Source organism: Balaenoptera borealis, assembly GCF_965194805.1.
Source record: "Balaenoptera borealis genome assembly, chromosome: 19".
In the NCBI taxonomy this organism is placed as follows: domain Eukaryota; kingdom Metazoa; phylum Chordata; class Mammalia; order Artiodactyla; family Balaenopteridae; genus Balaenoptera; species Balaenoptera borealis.
This window is the reverse complement of record NC_138878.1, coordinates 25,594,099-25,613,661: the sequence shown is the minus strand read 5'-3', so window position 1 is coordinate 25,613,661 and position 19,563 is coordinate 25,594,099. Positions and strand designations below refer to the sequence as shown.

Genomic DNA, 19,563 nt, shown 5'->3' with positions numbered 1-19,563 from the left:
TAATGTCTGACTTTTACTCTGAGTGGGGTAGAAAACCATGGGAAGGTTTTGAATAGAAGAGTAACATGAGCTTACTTGTATTCTGCTCCGATCTCTCTGGCTTCTGTGTGGAACTTCTGGGTGGAGTGTGGAAGCAGGGAGAATATTTCCGGAGTTACTGCAGAAATCCCTGAAGAGAGAAAGGTACTTGTGGTGGAGGAGCTAGTCAGATGGGGACAGTTTCTGGTTATGTTTTGAAGGTAGAAATGCGGAATGTGAACACAAAAGCGGATTAAGTATTAATTCTACTACTGAACAACAGGGAGGATGGAGGTCCCATTTTCTAAGAAGGGGAAGACTAGGGGAGAATGTTTGGGGAGGGAAGAAGGTCAGTAAGAGGAGGAGCTTGGTTTTGAGCATGTTGAGTTTGAGATTAATGAGATATTCAAGCTGAGTGTTGGGTGGGCAATTGAAAATATGAGTCTGGATATCAGGGAAGCAGTCTAGGCTGGAAATATAAATGGATATCAGTTAAAGTGTTATTGAACTCATTGCAAATAGGTTGCAGACAAGATACCCCTTTAATAAGTCAGTATGTATTTTCTAAGCACAAGGACATTTTCTTATATAACCACAGTACGACGATAAATCTTATTTTCTAATTTATACTATTAACTAATTTACAAATCTTATTCAAAACTTCACCAGTAGTCTCAATAATGCCCTTTATAGTGTGTACACACACACAGTCCAGGATCATCTTATCAGTATCAAGCATTGCACACACACACACACACACACACTGCATTGCATTATATATTGCAATATATAATTTTTATATATATATAAAATATACATTTTCACAATACCAGTTGGGGACTGTATATTAACCACCGGTGAATCTTGGTGAAAGTACACAGAGCTTCTTTTTACTCTACTTATGTCTTTTCCATACATTTGAAATTACCTCAAAATAAAAAGTTATAAAAATGTGTTACTGGATACATCTTTTTTATTTTTTAATTAATTCTGCATTTCCCTGACTGTCTTAGTCAGCTTGAGCTGCTATAACAAATACCATATACCATAATGGTATACTACCAAATTATCATAGTGCTGGGTGGCTTAAACAACAAAGGTTTCAGGTTAGAAAGTCCAAGATCAAGATGCCAGCAGATTTGATTCTTGGCGAGGGCTCTCTTCCAGGTTTGCAGATGGCTGCCTTCTTGCTATGTCCTCACATGGTGGAGAGAGAGGAAAGGAGATCTTTGTCCCTTTTCCTCCTCTTATAAGGACATTAATCCCATCATGGGAGCCCATCCTCATGACCTCATCTAAACCTAATTACCTCCCAAAGGTCCCACCTTCAAATACCATCACATTGGGAGTTAGGGCTTCAATAGATGAATTTTGGTGGGGGACACAAATAAATATTCAGTCCGTAACATAGACAAAAAGTTATCAAAACACGCTCTCCCTCTCTCTCTCTCTCTCTCTCTCTCTCTCTCTATATATATATATATACACACAGTATATATGTAATATATATGTATACATTATGTACACATACATACGTAGAGAGAACTATATATGTGTATATATAGTACATACTATATTTAAATGGTCTATATTATATAGTGAGGATATATTCCAGGATATTATAATTGATATGGAAATATTAATTCTATAGAAAAAAAACCTCTTGCTCATTGTTGGACATCTTGGTCTATTTTCAGCTTCCACCCCCAACCCTATCACCAAACAAGGAATTTTATCTTCCTTTTATAATATAGGCTTCATAATATCAGGGGTCTTGTCTATTTTGTTCCTTGTTTTATTCCTTTTACCTAGAACAGTGTTCAGGTGTACAGTGTACAGTGTTCAGTAACTGATAACATCTCAAAAATATGTTGAATGACTAACACAAAATGCAGATCCCTCATACATTTATTGCCGTATGCTTTTTCCCCTAAATGTATCCATACACTTTAAAATACTGAAAAGCACCGTTCTAATGGGAAGAGGTGGCTTATAGAATCACAAGACTCAGGGAAATTTTAACAGGTGTTTCCTAGGGTTTTTGTGAGATGCGTATGTGGTAATAACATAAGCTGAACACCAAGAATAGGGTCGGTAGGTGGAAGGTGCCCAGCAGTGATCCCCAATAGCTGTATTTCTCCTGTCCACTACCTCTTTCTCCTTATAGAGTCTGCTTTTGGAATGTGTCTCTAAGATTAGAAAGTAAATGTTGAGCAGACAAATTTGGGAAATTGTTCAGTCTTTTAAAATCCCAACCACTTCCATGATCTGTTGAAAACACAGTTGTATAAAATTGGTTACAGTCACCTTATTCTAGGGCCCTGGCATGGACTCGGGCCCTGTCCTTCACTCTGTCAAAATATGTCAGAAATCCTGTGGAGACTTTCCCTCCACAGGTTTTTCAATAACCAACAGTTGAAAGATGAGTCAAATAATTAAGACAGCTCTATTTGACATAACCAAGAAACATTGCTCTGGGAGCTAGGGAAAAGATAGTATAGCTGGCCTCTTACATAGCAAATCTACTGAATTATAAATGAATGAATGAATGGCGCATGGAGAATTCAGAACTTAATACTAATGTCGACTCTATGCTAGACACTGTATGTCTAGAGGCTGTGTGCTGTGAGAAATGCAGTCGTGAAACGGGATGTTACAATCAAGCGGGCAGAAAAGACAATGACTAAAAATGAAAGTATGTGTAGGGGTAGAATGAATGATAGGAGGTTGAGAATGGATGGGAACAGCTGAGCGAATGGGGAGGTGTCAGCAAGGAGCTGGCATATTAAGTGTGTCTAAAAGAATGAAGGGAATTTTGCAAGGAGAATTCCAGAAAAAGACAGCAGTGAAGTCTGTGGGTAAAGCGTTAAGGCTGTAGGGTCAACAACCCTTAGTTCTAAATGGACTCTATCACATTCTTAGCTATCTGACCTGTAAGTCTCAGTTTCCTTGTCTGTACAGTGCAGAAGGGGATGGTTGAGACCAGCCTTGTTGTAAAGTTTAAATGAGGTGACACACATAAGGGACTTTGCACAGGCTCAGACCCAGTAAGTGCTCCATAAGTATTAGCCACTGTTGTTATCGTAGTTATTATGATTAGTTTCCCATTTTAACTAGATGTAAAGTTTTTTGTAATGGCACAAGTCCAGAGAATCCAGGCAGAACTTGCCACGGAGTGACAAGGAGCCTGGTGTGGATTTCAGTGGGAAGAGGTTAAATTCTACCTGTAGGGAAGTTATGGAGAAGGGAATGCCTTCTTATTGGGCACTCACTGTTCTAGATGCTAGGAGTTTTGGAGGGCACAGATGCAGTCCTGCCTTCTAGGCATTTTGCTTGATGAGGGTGAGGCAAAAACCCACATCATTCTGAATGCAAGAAAGACTGTGATTAGATTCTATAAAAAGAGTGCAAATATGTCACAGAGAACAGAAGTAGGAATGATCAGTTTCACTTTGAAATACTAAAAAATGGTGACATTAATATGCATCTTTAAAAAAGTGATTAAAAAAGTGAATCTAAAGCTGTTTCTGATTCTAGATTCTAGAAGTGCTGTTGCTTTCCTGATTCCAACATCAGGGTGAATTGCTTAACCTCTGTAAACCTTAGCTTTCTTATCTATTAAATAGGGATAATGTGGTACCTATTGCTTAGAACAATTGTGGGGTTTATGGAAGATAATCCATGTAAAGGAGCTTACCTGGCACAATGCCAAAGAACTGATTCAATGAATCACTTGTATGTGTTCTTATTATTTCAAGACTATATTATAGGATACAGAGCACTTTGTTATAGATTATCTCATTTCATCCTCGTAACCTCCTTGTAACATTGGCAAGACAAACAACTATCATTCCCTTTTGATTGATGAAGAAACTGAAGATTGAAGAGGTGGATGTATCAAATCATATGCAACTGGTATGGGTCAGACTCAGGACTTAATCCCAGATCTAATGCCCTGAGTACATTTCCTTTTATTTCTGTCTTGAAATGAAAGGAAATCACCCTCAAGAAGATGTAATTGTTATATTGGCTTTAAAATTGTGGTTTCTTGATAATTTCAGAGCTTCTTCTATTCAAATGAAATCTCATAAAACCCCTAATGTATACAACAGTAAACAGAGATGCTCTTTTAAATCTCAAGACTGTATGATTCTCTCCTTTCCTCTTCACTCAATGGCTCCATGCAGCCCAGCTTGGGAAAAAAATAAACAGGTCTGAAGGAAAGATCTGTATTTGGAGAACAGCTTAAGCAAGGGTTGGTGGTCTGAGAGTCCATAGCCTTTCACAAGCTCTTGAGGAGTTTGATGCTTTACCTGCGGCTGGACCAGCTTTGGAGTCAGTGCCTGTGAAGTTCACTAACTGTGGGACCCGGGGCATGTTTCTTAAATTCCCTTTGCCTCAATTCCCTCATCCACAACATGCAGGTAATAATATCTACCTTATGGGTTATTGTGAGAGGTAAATTTGATAACAAGAAAAACATTAAAAATGTTCTTGACATATAGTAAGTGCTCAAAAATCATTTACTGCAAATGATTTCATCTTTCTGGGCTTCACTTTTCTCTTCTGCAGAATAAGAACAATAATTTACCAAGGGAGTTTTTGTCAGACTTACATGGTGTAATGTAAATAATGTATATAAAATGCCTGGCACGTAACAGTAATTGGGGACTTCCCTGGTGGTCCAGTGGTTAAGACTCTGAGCTTCCACTGCAGGGGGTGCGGGTTCGATCCCTGGTCAGGGAACTAAGATCCCACATGCTGAAGCGTGGCCAAAACAAAGCAAAACAAACCCCCCCCCCAAATAACAGTAACTAAATAGAAGTAATAATAAAATTCTCCTTGTGATTTCACTCTCTTTTCTGAATCCCAGCTTTCTCTGCAAAAGCAAGTCATCTTTTGTGTTTCCAGTTTCTTCTTCTTCCCCCACCCTTGCTCACACATGAAGGACCTTGCCTTTCTGCTGTCAGTCCCTGGACCCTTTTCATAGGAAAGACTCATGTCCTCCAATTAGACCAATACCAATTGACCTGGGCCCTTCGGCAATCCTGATGCCTTCCACATTAATTTGACATCTGCACTTCACCTTGAAAATATGCTAATTGCAACAGGGATCTGAAGACTGCACAAAACACGGGTTTGCAAAAGTCTGTGGTGTGCTAGGAATAATTGCAAATTTAATTCCCTTTGAGAAGATGTACAAAAACCTGACCACTCCCATTAGCCCAGAGGAAATTAGAATCTCTGAAATCAAGTGAAATGAACCAAATTAAAGGACAAAATATTTCATTTTGAAGGAAAAAAAGCTCTACACTTCATTATTTAAAATCTCCCAGAAAATACTTTGGTTCAGAAACAGTGTTTTTCAGCACTTCCATTAGGCAATTAATTTTTTTAGAATTAATATTCTGAAAAAAACTTGCTCAATTTTATTTTTCAGAGACAAGTTTAACTTTAAAGATATGTAAAAAAAAAAGAGATGTAGGTAATAATTAATTGTGTTTTATTATCAAAGGAGCACTAATTTAAGCTAAGCATGCAGTGCTATTGCATAAGATATAACCTTAAATTTTAAAAACAACTTTATTGAGGCATATTTTATGTATCATAAAATTCACCCACTTCAAGAGTGCAATTCAGTGATTTTTCAGTAACTTGCCATTGCTCTCACCTTAAATCAGTTTTAGAACATTTTTACTCCCCCAACAAGATTCTTCATACCCATGTATTATTTATTTATTTAATAATTTATTTTATTTTATTTATTTATTTTTGGCTGCATTGGGTCTTTGTTGCTGCGCTTGGGCTTTCTCTAGTTGCGGCGAGCGGGGGCGGCTCTGTTGCAGTGCGTGGGCTTCTCATTGTGGTGGCTTCTCTTGTTGCGGAGCACGGACTCTACGCACGTGGGCTTCAGTAGTTGTGGCACGAGGGCTCAGTAGTTGTGGCTCACGGGCTCTAGAGTGCAGGCTCAGTAGTTGTGGCGCACGGGCTTAGTTGCTCCGCGGCATGTGGGATCTTCCTGGACCAGGGATTGAACCCACGTCCCCTGCATTGGCAGGCGGATTCTTAACCACTGCACCACCAGGGAAGCCCCTTCATACCCATTTATAATTAATCCCCATTCATACTTCCAGCCCCTGACAACCACTAATTTACTTTCTGTCTCTGTAAATTTGCCTGGAGATTTCAGAGATTCTGGAGATTTCATATAAATGGAATTACACAATATTTGGTCTCCAGTGTATGGCTTCTTTCACTTTGCATAACATTTTTGAGGTTCATTCATGCTGAAGCATGTGTCAGTAGTTCGTTCCTTTTAATTACTGAGTATTATTCCACTGTATAAGCAGACCATGTTTTGTCTATCCATATGCCAGGTGGTGGGCATTTAGGTGGCTTTCAGTTTTTGCCTATTGTGATGTAATCTTATTTTTTTTCTCTTTTTTCCATTGGATAAAATTGACATGTAGCATTGTGCAAATTTAAGGTATACAGTGTGTTACTTAGATTCATTTGTATATTGTAATACACAATATTTTACTGTTGGAAAAGTATTTATCACATTACATACTTATAGCACAATGTTATTGTCTATATTAAATATATTGTATGTTAGACCTCTATAGATATCATTTCTTTTTATGAGAGAAATGTGTTAACAATTTGGTGCTCTGTTGGTTCTTCTCTCCTGAGCTCAAACAACATGGGGAGTTTTGGAATGGAGCAGAAAGGCATTGCCCATTACTACCGATGGCTCCTGAGGCTTCTGTCATCCTCTTTGTTCAGTTCTGTTTAATATTCTGCCTCAGAAGATGAGCAACACTTTCTGCAATTTTGGAGCCTAGTTCAGGTCCATTACTCAAGAACCACAGGTTATTTTAATGGGCAATGAAGAAGGGGGACTGCTAAATGTTCCATGGTGTACATTGGAGAATTAAGCTTTCAGGGCAAATTCTCCACTCACACTTTGCAAAATTCTCTTTCTGTCAAAATTTCCTTCTCAGCCCAATTGAAGCAATATATCAAAAGCAAGCGGGTGGGGGCTTCCCTGGTGGCGCAGTGGTTCAGAATCTTCCTGCCAATGCAGGGGACACAGGTTTGAGCCCTGGTCTGGGAAGATCCCACATGCCACGGAGCAACTAAGCCTGTGCGCCACAACTACTGAGCCTGCACTCTAGAGCCCTCGAGCCACAACTACTGAGCCCATGTGCCACAACTTCTGAAGCCCACGCACCTAGAGCCCGTGCTCTGCAACAAGAGAAGCCACTGCAATGAGAAACCTGTGCACGGCAACGAAGAGTAGCCCCTGCTCACCGCAACTAGAGAAAGCCCGTGCGGAGCAGCGAAGACCCAATGCAGCCAAAAATAAATAAATAGAATAAAAAAAAAAAAAGTAAGCGGGTGAGTGACTTCCAGCTTAAAATTATACATCCTGTCCATTCTCACCCACATTTTTAATGTAAATGTGAAGCCATCATGAAAAGTGTTAAGAGCTCAGCTGGTTGTGTTTTCATGGTTTATGCTTTGCTGAGATAGCATTATCCATCTTGCCCAGGATGGCTTCAGGATAGCATTTAGAACCTTAGATGGCTCCAAAGGATCTCAGGCAACAAAGTTAGAGAGAGGGACACAGAGATAGAGCTAGAGAGAGAGACAGAGAGAGACGGGGGAGACAGAGACATTAGTGTCAAAGAAAATGGAAAATAGAAATGGACTCATCTCCAGATATTTTTAATTCACAGTCTGTATTTGGTAGAATCCATTCATTTCTGAGCAGCCAGCATTTACCAAGCACCTATTTCATGCAGAATCTTGAATTATTAGCTGGAGATGCAAAGATAAAAATGTTCATCCATTTGATCACTAACAATATTTACTAACAATTTTGTGCAATGTACTGTAGGTTCTAGGCATTCAAAAGTGAAAGCCACCTCGGTGCCTGCTTTTGCGGAGCTAGCAGCCAAGGGGAATAAAGATAAAAAAAGCAAAGACATATAAAAAATAATTGCATATAGTGATAAGTACTGTGAAGAAATAAAGAAATCAGGATATTGAGAGGGAGTATAATGAGAGGGTATTTTAGACCTCTGAGGAGGTGGCATTTAAGCTGAGACCTAAAGGAAAGGAGGAGATAGATCAGAGGAATGAGGGAAGGAGTGTTCCAGGCAGAGGCAAGAGCAAGGGCTCAGGCAGGGAAGGGAAAGAGCTTGGAAGACAGACACGGCACTATGTCTAAACTGTCTGTTTCTGGAAGCACTGTGAATAAAGTATACACAGGTACTATGTGGGCAAGAAGAAGCAGCTCAGAATGGTCCTTTGCATAGAGAAGTAGAAAAATGAGAGTTTAATGGCTGAATGGATGAATGAATAAATGACAGAATGGACAGATGAATGGATGCCTGTCTGACTGACAGACTGACAGAATGCATGAATGTGTAAATGGAAAGTAGCCCTTTTTGATAGGTGGGTAGAGGAGACGTTATTATATGAAATTTATAATCTAAGGACTGTGAGAGAAAGTAGGCATATAAGCAAATGGGAAGGGAAGGAAGGGAGACAGGAGGCTGAGAGTACTTTCCAACCTCTCGGTTTTTTCCCCTTAGGGACTAGCTCTGAGTGACTTCTTGCATTCTAATTTGAAGAACCCTTCCCTACACTGTTTTAGGCATAAAACGAGACAGCTCCACCTCTGTGACAGCTGCCTGGTGAGCAAAGGAAAATTAATTAACTGGCACGAATGGCCTACAGGTCAGATTTTCCACATAAATGGCGCATAAAACAGTTGTATCTTTTAAGATTGGATTCATCTTGAGAAAGCAGTGGAGGCAGGATATGTGAGCCCAGAGTAATTCAATGAAACTATCTTTATCAACTAAATCATTTAAACCTGAATAGACACACACACACACACACACACACACACACACACACACACACACAGAGAAATATATTTGTTAACTTCGAGAGACAGTAGACGCTTATCTCCAGTGCTGTCAGATTGCACAGTTCCGGGCTGCAGCATCCTCCTGTGTTACACCGCATGGCATTCCTGACAACTGTGTGCGTTATGTGATAACCGTCGTGGGCCAAGACTGCATCAACTATCAGTATTTAAATCACCTGTACCTCTCACAGCTGGCCAATTTCCAACCGGATGGATTCTCTGTACATCTAGGGAATAAACAAAGGTGGTCCTGGAAGCCTGAACTTCTTGGTTTCCCTCCAGAGCTATTTACTTTTGTTCCAGGAGGAAATGAATACATTCCATCAATGCAGGAAGCCCAGGGTGCAAATGTAATTTCCCACAGCACTAGCAGCACCTCCAGAAAAAGACACTTAAGCTCCCCACTCATGGCCAGTGAAATCCTTTTTTTCCTGATAGCATTAATAAAAATGACACATGGAATATTTGCTCAAGTGGCAAAGTGGGACATTCCTGGCTCTAACTTTTGTTTAAGTCATTCTCCTATTATATTATATTCTTTCAGGTCAAAAGGAAATCAACCTACCTGGAGGCCACAGGGAGGCAGTTGCCATAACAGGCCACAGCCCCAAATGGCTTCAATAAGTTCTCTGTAAGCAGAGAGCAATTGCTCATCACCAGGTACAGGCTTATGGGAGGACTGTGCTGATGCCCGGTCCTGACTGCAGACAAGCAGTAGGGGTGGGAAGTAGTGTCAGAACGGGGAAATTAGCTTCTACTTCTTTGCATGTCTATTGACATCTAAAATTTTTTAGCTCCTGTCTTTCTCCCCAGTTTTATTGCCTCACCTCAGTGACTTCTGTTGGGTTTTCAAAACGCAGTAAGGCGTCTCTTCCTGTGCAAAGCATTCTTGGGTCCTCTCCTCTCTGTCCTCGGAGCTGGGGTCCCTCTTCCTTCCATTTGGAGCACCTTGCATGTACCACAATCATGTCGTGTCAAAACTTCTATCAGTTGAAATTATTTTGTTAGTCTCCCACCTAGGCTCCGTGATGCACAAAAATGGGGTCTGGTTTTGCTGGTTATTTCCCCCCCTTTATACCTATCCACACTCTGGGGACTCAGCGAATTAATGAACGTATAGAGACACCCAGAAATTCCTCCTCATCCTAGGAATTTTCACTACATGTAAACCGTTTTTCTCCACCCTCATTTCTAACTACTCCACACTGATTTTTTTTTTTTTTTTTTTTTTTTGGCTTTGTTGGGTCTTCATTGCTGTGCACGGGCTTTCTCTAGTTGCAGCGAGCGGGGTCTACTCTTCATTGCGGTGCGTGGGCTACTCATTGCGGTGGCTTCTTGTTGCGGAGCACAGGCTCTAGGCACTCGGGCTTCAGTAGTTGTGGCGCGTGGGCTCAATAGTTGTGGCTCGCGGGCTCTAGAGCATAGGCTCAGTAGTTGTGACACTCGGGCTTAGTTGCTCCGCGGCATGTGGGATCTTCCCGGGACAGGGATTGAACCCGTGTCCCCTGCATTGGTAGGCGGATTCTCAACCACTGCACTACCAGGGAAGTCCTACTCTACACTAATTTTAACTATGCATTTGGTATTTCTTCAACTGGGAAAATTTTTATTATTTTTGCTATCAAGACTCCGTGCTCCTTGCCTGGATTCCTGTAGCAGCCAGTCTGGTCTCTCAGGGATGTATGTTGTTGTTTCTCAGTCTATCCTCTGAAAGCTTACAGGTTGATATCCCTAAAACCCAGTTCTTCCCTTGCTTTAAACAAAATCAAATCCAAACAAATAAAACTTTAGGTTTCTTTCTATTGTCTTAAAGAGACAATGGGTATTAGGTCAAGAATTTCAGTGCTACTCTAACTAGTTCCATAGCCTATTAAGCTTTGTGAGCCTTGGATGAGCAATTTAATTCGTCTGAGTCTGAGTTTTCCCATATTAAAAAATGGGGATAATAATAGTAGCAGTTTTTCAGATCAAATGTGATAATGCATGAAATGGGTTAAGTAGAGTGTTTGGCTTTTAATAACAACTAATGTGTATCCCTGCATTTCATTGTTTCTTCTTTCCTTCCTTTCCCTCTCCTTCTCATCTTACTTCTTTCCTACTTTTCCTTCTACTTTAGATTCATTCATTCATTTATTCTTTCTTTCAACAACAGCAGGTTAGAGGATCGGCATATCAGAGAATTTTCTGTAATTTTCCAAAGTTTAAAAACTTTTCCCCTTAGAAAATCAACCCTCAGGCAGGATCTAGTTTTGTGCTCTTAACTATTTTGGTACCTGTACTTATAAACACTGGTAGGATTACAGAATCAAAAAGGACAGCAGATCGTCCTCAGACATCAGAAACAGGACTCCTGGAGAGAAATCTATGGTCATGCTCATCAGAGAGGATGCTCTGCTTTCAAAGGACCCAAGCCTTGGCGTGATGAGTTAGGAATATCAGCCTTGCCATTTCTGTCTTCACATTGTGAGTTCATTCCCAAACTCAGGATGTGCCATTCCATGCAAACGATCTTGCTGCCAGGTTTTGGGGCTGCATAAGTTTCCATTGTTTTATGTAAAACTGTACATTTTACTCATTCCTTCTGTCATTTACTCATCAGACATGTACCATGTACCTACTGAGTGCCTGGCACTAGGGGTTAAAGGCAAATGAGACACATTTGTCTCAAGGGGGACAAATGAGAGGGATGGGTGTAGTGTGGTGCGGAAGGTCGAGGCTTTATACTTTTTCTTTGAGAGTGATATTTGTGCACTTGTTCATAGAAGTAGCTGTTTCCACACCAGCTGATTCCCTTGGCAAAAATAACACATTCAAATGCCAAATGCAGTGACCTATTCACAACAACTTAAAAATTAATAGGTACTAATTATGCTTTTGGTCTAACATGAATGAAGAGGTATTAAGGTTTTTCTTTTCCTGATGTTCATGGCAATGTCCACTGACCTCACCCTGATTCTCTCTGTGTATGAACATGTTGCCAATTATGGTACTAACAGACCAGTTAGATAAATGGAGGTGGAGCTCAGTCTCAAGGGGCGGAGAGACCTGAGTTCAAAACCAGCCCCAAACTGTGTGCAGTTGGACAAGCTGCTCAATCTATTATATAGAATATGTAGAATGGGTCCGTATGAGGGAACTTTCAAGGCTGTGAAGAGTAAATGAGATAATGTAGCTAGGACACTCAGTCCAGGGTTACTGTATGGTCGTTACTCATTCATTGGACTCCCTCCTACTCTTCCTTTCTTACAACAAACTGCCCTGACAGCCACGGCAGGAGATTCACTTTAAACTGTTGTGACCTTTATCCTGGAGTATTGCTTCTGTCACTATTGGGGAAGAATTGAATGCTTTCACCTCTTACTAGCCCTTACTTCATCTTAGGGGTCTGAGCCCTGTAGGCCCTGCTCCAAGGCTATAGATTCCTAGAAAAGTCATAAAGATAGAGCCAAGGCAAGACACAAGATAGCTTTCTCACTGTTACGATCACACCAGCTCCACATGCGGAGGCCCTGCCTTTGAAGAGCTCATTGGAGGCTGCTTCATCAGACTCTTTCTATTTTCATCCCTGAGTGTAGAGTGAATTAAATGTGTTGAACATCTCCTGGGGCACCTTTAGCCAGGTTGTGCAAAAACTGTTGAATCTTGAAAGCCTGGGCCTTCTTGATGTTTTTTGAATTAAAACTATTTCCTCTTTCTATCTCTCTCTGTTGTTTTTCATCATTAAAAATGAAGCTCTGCATCTCTTGAAGAAAAAAAATGCAGTCTATTAAATTTGGAGTGTATTTCTCTCTGTGTGTGTGTGTGTGTGTGTGTGTGTGTGTGTGTGTGTTTGTATGATGCATATTTTTGATGAATGGGGTGTGGGGCTGATATGTACAATTGGTCTGACTTATCTGGTCTGGCACATGTGGTGGCCATGTTTTGGATGTGTGAGTATAGGAGAGGGGTATGCAAGTGGCACGTGTGTTTGGTATGAATGTGTGGAGGGTGTGTGTGTATGAATGTAATATTGTGAGTGTCAGTATTCCTGAGGTATGCATTGTGTGCATTGGGTGGGTAAGTCTGCCATGTGTATTTAGTTGTGATAGACATGTGGGGCTATGTGTGTGAATATATATGTGTGTCTGCACCCATCTTTTTATCTGTTAGTTTTGTATCTTTCAGCTGCATTGCTCAAAAACTATAGAGTTATAGCTCAGAATAGTTCTCATAAATAAAAGCATTTGGCCTCCGTGGTTCAGCTGTATAGAAATCGGCAACACCCTCACTGTCAGGGTGTCTATTGCCAGAGGCAAGGCTTTGGAGAGATACCCCAGAACTCCTTGGAGGCAAGTTAGGTGACTCACCTTCTCGGATTGAAACACCCCCGAGATCTTATTGTTCCATACAAATCACAGCCCTAACTCTGCCTTTTGAATTGATACTTTCACACCCTAAGAATAGAACCACCAGGATCCCACTTTAGCCTTTGTATTGACTCATAAACCCCAACTTTCATAATTCTCAAGGAGAATTAGAGAGTTGGCAGCAATCAGAGATCTTTTTATAAAGTCCAACCCAGTGTAAGTATTTTATCAGGAATAATATGCCCTGTTAATTTGATCATCTCTTCTGCTCACACTACTTACACATTTGTACTTGGCCCACACTGAATGCTTCATGCCTTAGGAGGGAATCGATGTGCGATATTCCTATAAATCTCCCTAAGGAGGCCTTTCCCCACAGCATGACCACTGTGCCCTTCAGTGACTGCAGTGTGTACCCCTAGAGATCCCTTTCCATAAACCTTCCCTGACCATCCCAGTGATGGGGGAGGAATCCCTTCTCTGTGAGTTCTTCGTTCCTTTACCCTAATCTTTGCATGTGTGGCACATAAACCCAAACTCATAATGGACACAAGGTCTTCCCCACCAGACTGAGGTGCGTCCATCTTGCTTCCTAAACACTGTGCAGTCTCTGACTTAGAAGAGGAAATAATGGACTCAGAAAAGGAGGAAGAAAAGAAGGAAGGGAGGGAGGAAGAGAGGGAGGGAGGAAGGAAGGAAGGAAAGAAGGAAGGAAGGATTAAAAAAAATAATAGCCATCAAAAATATGTTTTTTCAGTGCCAGTCACTCTTTTAAGTGCTTCATGTTATTACCTCACATAATTCATTTATCGACCCTATTTAAGTAGGTTCTATCATTTCACTTCAAGTTATAGATGAGGAAACAGTGACAAGCAAGGTCAAATGACTTGCCCAGCATCACTCAACTTACTAATGAGCCGGGCTACAAACCCAGGCGGTCTGGCTCTAGATGCCAACCTTTAATCAGCCCACATGTTGCCTATTTTGGTTTTGTGCTCTGCCCAGCAGTGTGTGTGTGTTGTTGCCTCTGTGACACCAGGAAGGGGCAGCTTCAGACTCAATCCATGTCTTTTGTCCAGATAGCCTTTTTCCCTTTTTATTTCCTTACATTAGTAAAGATATTTTTTTAAAAGGCAGTTGTCATACATCAAATTCTATCTTGCTTAAGCTAAAAGAGAACTTGTTGGCTCATAAACAGTGACGTTCAAGTCTAGGATGGCTTTCATTCATGACAGAAGTAAGCAGAACTGCATAACGTCATCAGCAATCTGTTTTTGGTTTTTTTTTTTCCATCATTAAGTTCTGCTTTCTTCTGTGGTAATTCATTTTCAGGGGGGCTCTGGGCACAGTAGAGCAAAGATGGTCAGTAGCATCTCAGCTCTATGGATACATGATTGGAGTTTAGAAATTCCAGTGTAAAGTAGGAAGACTTTTTTCCCTTGATGAATTTGACAAAAGTCCTAGACGCGGTTCACATTGGTTAGGTCTGGTGCGTGCCCACCCTGAACCTGTCACTGGTGGGGTTGATGCTGTGCTTTGTTTGGCAGGACCAACCTCATCTGTCCTCCACTGGAATGACAGGTAGGGGGAGCGCCTCGTAGACCACAGGGCATGAAGATGGGAAAGGGTGGTCCCCACAGACACACGGGGCAAGCGTGAGTAGAAACAGATCCATCACCGTGTCTCTTCTGACCTCTTTCCCTCTCTTATCTCTTTCCCTTAATCGGTAGAAGTGGACATGAATCTGCAGTTATTCTGAAATAAGTAGGTCTGCAGTATTTCTAATAGTCTGGGGTCTGGGACACCATAGAGAAAAAAACCATGCTCTTCAGACCCAGAGCCCTCATCTAACTAGTCAATGGCTTTCTCATAATTAGAGTGGATCATGCTGGTCCAAAGACCAACAGATTCAGTGACTTCTTTGCACTTGAAAAATGGCCTATTTGAATTTGAAATGAGGATCAACATTGTAACCCTGGATATAGTCAGAGGGACAAAAAGTCTTTAGGACCATAGGAAAGGAGACTGCATTCATAATACAAGAGGATATGGCTTAGATTGTTTAAAGAAGGAATATGTTTTTGGTAACAGAAGCGTGAAGGAGCATTTATATACCATCCTGTATTTCCAGGCAACTGGAGATCAGACAAAACTACATGAAATTATCATGTGGAAGCACCATTCTTTCCACTCAGACATTCTATACATGTACCTGAGGGAGGGTTAGGGTTATTCAGATTTAACCATGCCATTCTCTTGCTCAATGATCCCCCATTCCCTGCAAGATAAAGTTCAAAGTCTTAGACAAAAGAGCTAGGCTAAAACCTTTAGAGACTGTAAGTACTGAAAATATTATAGCATATATTTCATATGTAACAAAAGATGAAAACAATATTATGATTTTTCATAGTATTATGATTTTTTCCCATGATCATTACTTGTGGATTTTGTTTGCATTTGTAATAACAATTTTTCTTTCTCTCTTTCCTCTCCTGAGTGCTAAAGCATTTGCCAAGTCTCTCAGATTGTTATGTCTGTGCTTCTCACATTATAATGTGCATGCTAATTGCATGAAATCTTGTTAAAATGCATATTATGATTCAGTAAATCTGGGGTGGGGCCTGGGATTTTTTTAATCTCCTTTACCTTCAGTCCCACAGCCTGGAAGATGCCTTTTTGATTATAGATCTCCTGGTGGTTACTCCATAACTTTAAGTTATACACTTATAACTCCTTTCCTTTATTTATCAACTTAAGGCATTATCTTTTTACTCCCTTTTATGAAATATGAAAATTTTGTTCATCAGTACCACCTCTTTACCCCACCCTTTTTTCCTTCCAGTGTTTGATAGTTTGATATTATTTTTAGTTTTACTGTCATCAATATTTCCCTGTTTCATATTCCATCATCTCCAGTCAGTATTCGGCTCTCCTTTGTGTGTGATAAGAGTAACAGCACCCATTCCATTCCCTTTGTCTTTGCGTCTGCATTCCACCTTTCACCTTCTACCTTCTGTCACTTCTAATTTTACTCTTACTTTTTATTTCTAACATTTCCCAGATGATCGTGATGCTGCTCTTGCAGCAAAGAAATTGACCTTCTTATCTTTCCAACTTCTTTTCTCATCATCCTCGACTACATGTCTACTCAATTTCTGGTTATCTTGAACAGACCAGACCCTTTCCTAGATTTTGCTCAGTTTCCTCCTCTGGCACCCACTTCCCACCTCGCCTGTCAAACTCTTGCTTTTACTACAAAACTAAATCTCAATGTTTCCTGTACACCTTTTAAAATTTTCCCTTGGCTCCCTGTTTTTGTTTCTCTATAATCTTAACTCTATCAGGCTTGTGGAACAGAAAAATCAGGGGTAGTATAACATGATAGCTGTCCTACAGGATTAAAAAGCTATCATATGGGTGGGAATTTTATATACATGTAGATTTTTTAGGTGGGGAGGGGCAAAAGGAACAAACCTAAAGCCTTGAAATAACAGGTTTAGGTTCTAGCTCATTGTGAAGAAGGGCTCTCAAATATTCAGAGATATTCAATAATGGAAAGGGCTGCTTGTCCTGAGTAGTAATGAACCTCCCATCTCTGAAGGTATTCAAGCAGAATCTGGTTAACTGATTATTGGGGGCACCTCCAAAGAGATTAGTCTGCAGGAATACTGGTAAGGTTCTCAAATGTAGCACTGGCGTATATGACACTACCAGGCATGTCTACTAAAGCATCAATTTAACTTCACTGTTTTTGGAGAGTGAGAAAGGGAAGGGAGTCAAGAAACCTAAGTGGTAAATAATCTGAAACATTTTTATAATAGCCAAACAGATTTATTATGAAACAAAATATAGAATTTTAATACATTTTTAAGATAAAAGATGATAATTCCTTGGCAGTCCAGTGGTTAGGATTTGGCACTTTCACTGCCAGTAGCCCAGGTTCAACCCCTGGTCGGGGAACTATGATCCCGCAAACTGTGCAGTGTGCCCCCCCCCCCAAAAAAAAAAACGATGAAAGAGAAAACTTCAACCAAATTTCAAATTTGAAATAAGCCTATTTCAAATTTGAAATAAGCCTATTTCAAATTTGAAATAATTCCAATTATGACCCTATATATCTTAGATAATGCTTTCCTTCTGCAAAACTGTAGGCATGCTTTAGTTTACTAAAGCAGCTGGGGAGAAATGGGATGAACCGGATCAGTGGTTCCCAAACCTGGCTAATCATGAGGAAGACTTTCCCTCAAAGTCTTGGACCTTACACCCGATCATCTCTAAGGGCTTAGGAATCTATATTGTATAAGACATTTTCAGGTGGGTTTGGCGATTCAGCAAACATGGGAATCAATGAATGACAGACTTCATTTGTTTTTCTAATGGTGTCTTAGTCAGGATAGTCAATAACCAGCTGCTGCAACACATAACCCCACAATCAAGGAGTTTAACACTCTAAGGGTTTATTTCTTACTCTCAATCCAGTGTGCGTCAGCAGGATCAGGAGAGACAGGAATCTCTGCTCCATTCAGTCGGGGACTCAAGCTCTCTCTAGTGGTTCTGTGGGCACCCAGACTTTAACTGGATCCTAGGCATTTGCCTAGGGAACAAGGAAATGAGAGTCTGGATATCACATGGCAGACTTTAGCAGTGGTGTGCTGGAGTTGGCTCATACTGGGTTGTGAGAAGCAATTGCTAAAGTTGTAGGAATTTAGTGAGTTGTCTTTAAAACATGACCCTTATGAACAATTAAATTATATAAACGTCAGTTAACTAAATTATATTAAAAATAAAACACCATTGCCTAATTATACTACTACATTTATAAAATTCTCTTGAGGTTATTTACATCTACTGTATCTGTATGGTAGGAACACAACATAATACATTTTTTCCCCCAACTTCATGTTTAGTCGTTATGCTGGTACCTTGAAATTAGACCTGTGGGAGTATTTATACCATGGAAATTGGCAAATGCTGCAAGCCAAGACTCCCCCCTCACCCTCCTCAGTAGCTGGTTGTTAAATCTTTACTAGGACATACTTACTTTAGGGGTCTATGCCTGGAAGTGGCATATATCACTTTAACATGTATTCCATTCACCAAAACTCAGGCATATGGCTTCACCTAGATGTATGGGTCTAGTTTAGTTGACCCATCAAAGACCACAGATATTGGTAGGCATTTAGAGCCTCATCATGAAAGATAATTTAGCCATTGAAATGACTACTTTCTAGGAAATTTCCATGAATAAATTATATAATATGTATATATAATGTGTTTATGTATATAGTCACTTACAAAAATTCATGAATCCCCAGTACAAAACTAGAATTGGGGGTATCTTGTAAAGAAAGGCCTGTTTTGGTAATGCTAAGCTTTAATACGTGAATATTGTATTTCAGTTTATCATGTGCGTTACCACTCTAAAATTCTCCCATATCTCGAGACCTGCAATTTTATATTGACCTTGTAATTGTGAATCAGGGTATAGTATGTCAGTGAGAACACCTGCCTCAGGATAAACATATTTAAACATCAGCCTTTTACTCTGATTGGTTTTGAAAGTTCAACTGATTAGATATAGATATTTAAAGCCATAATTCCTAAAAAAGAAGATGTCAAAAATGAGTATACAGTTAATTCTCAAATAACTCATGCATCAAAATGCTAGGAATTCCCACATTACACTAGAACTTCTGACCTGGGTCTCAGATAAATAGATATTTAATATTAAATATGGGATGCTTATGTTGTATTAATAATTTCCATTTTGTGTTTGTATGTTATTATTTTTCTTAAGGAAGCTATACATTTATTAAAAATTTTGTGTGCAGATTCTTTTCTTGAATATTGAATACATTGTCTTTTAGGGAAGCCAATTAAGTCATAGTGGGGTTTTTATTCTCTATAACTTCTTTATTTTTTTATTTTGTTAATTTCTGCTCTTATTTCCCTCTATTCGTTTCTCCTATGTCTATTCTGCTGTTTTTTTTAAAATTCACATCTTTATTCAAATGCTTAGTTTATTAATTTTTAATCTATTTTTTCTATTATGTCCATTTAAGGCTTTAATCTCCCTATAATTATTTACTCTAGAAATAGCTCTTCACTCTTATTAATTAGTTAATTTTTAATAAAAATTATATATATTTAAAGTGTAAAGTGTGGTGTTTTGATATACATATACATTGTGAAACATATCTATCACCTCACATAGTTATTTATTTATTTTGAGATGAGAGTACTTAAAATCTACCC

General features: G+C 39.7%; 1 long non-coding RNA gene across 1 annotated transcript in view; it reads left to right on the top strand.

The window, feature by feature from the left end:
* Positions 1–19,563, top strand: part of LOC309617229 — a 105,745-nt gene that overhangs the window by 82,061 nt on the left and 4,121 nt on the right. The gene's annotated exons all lie outside the window — the stretch shown is intronic.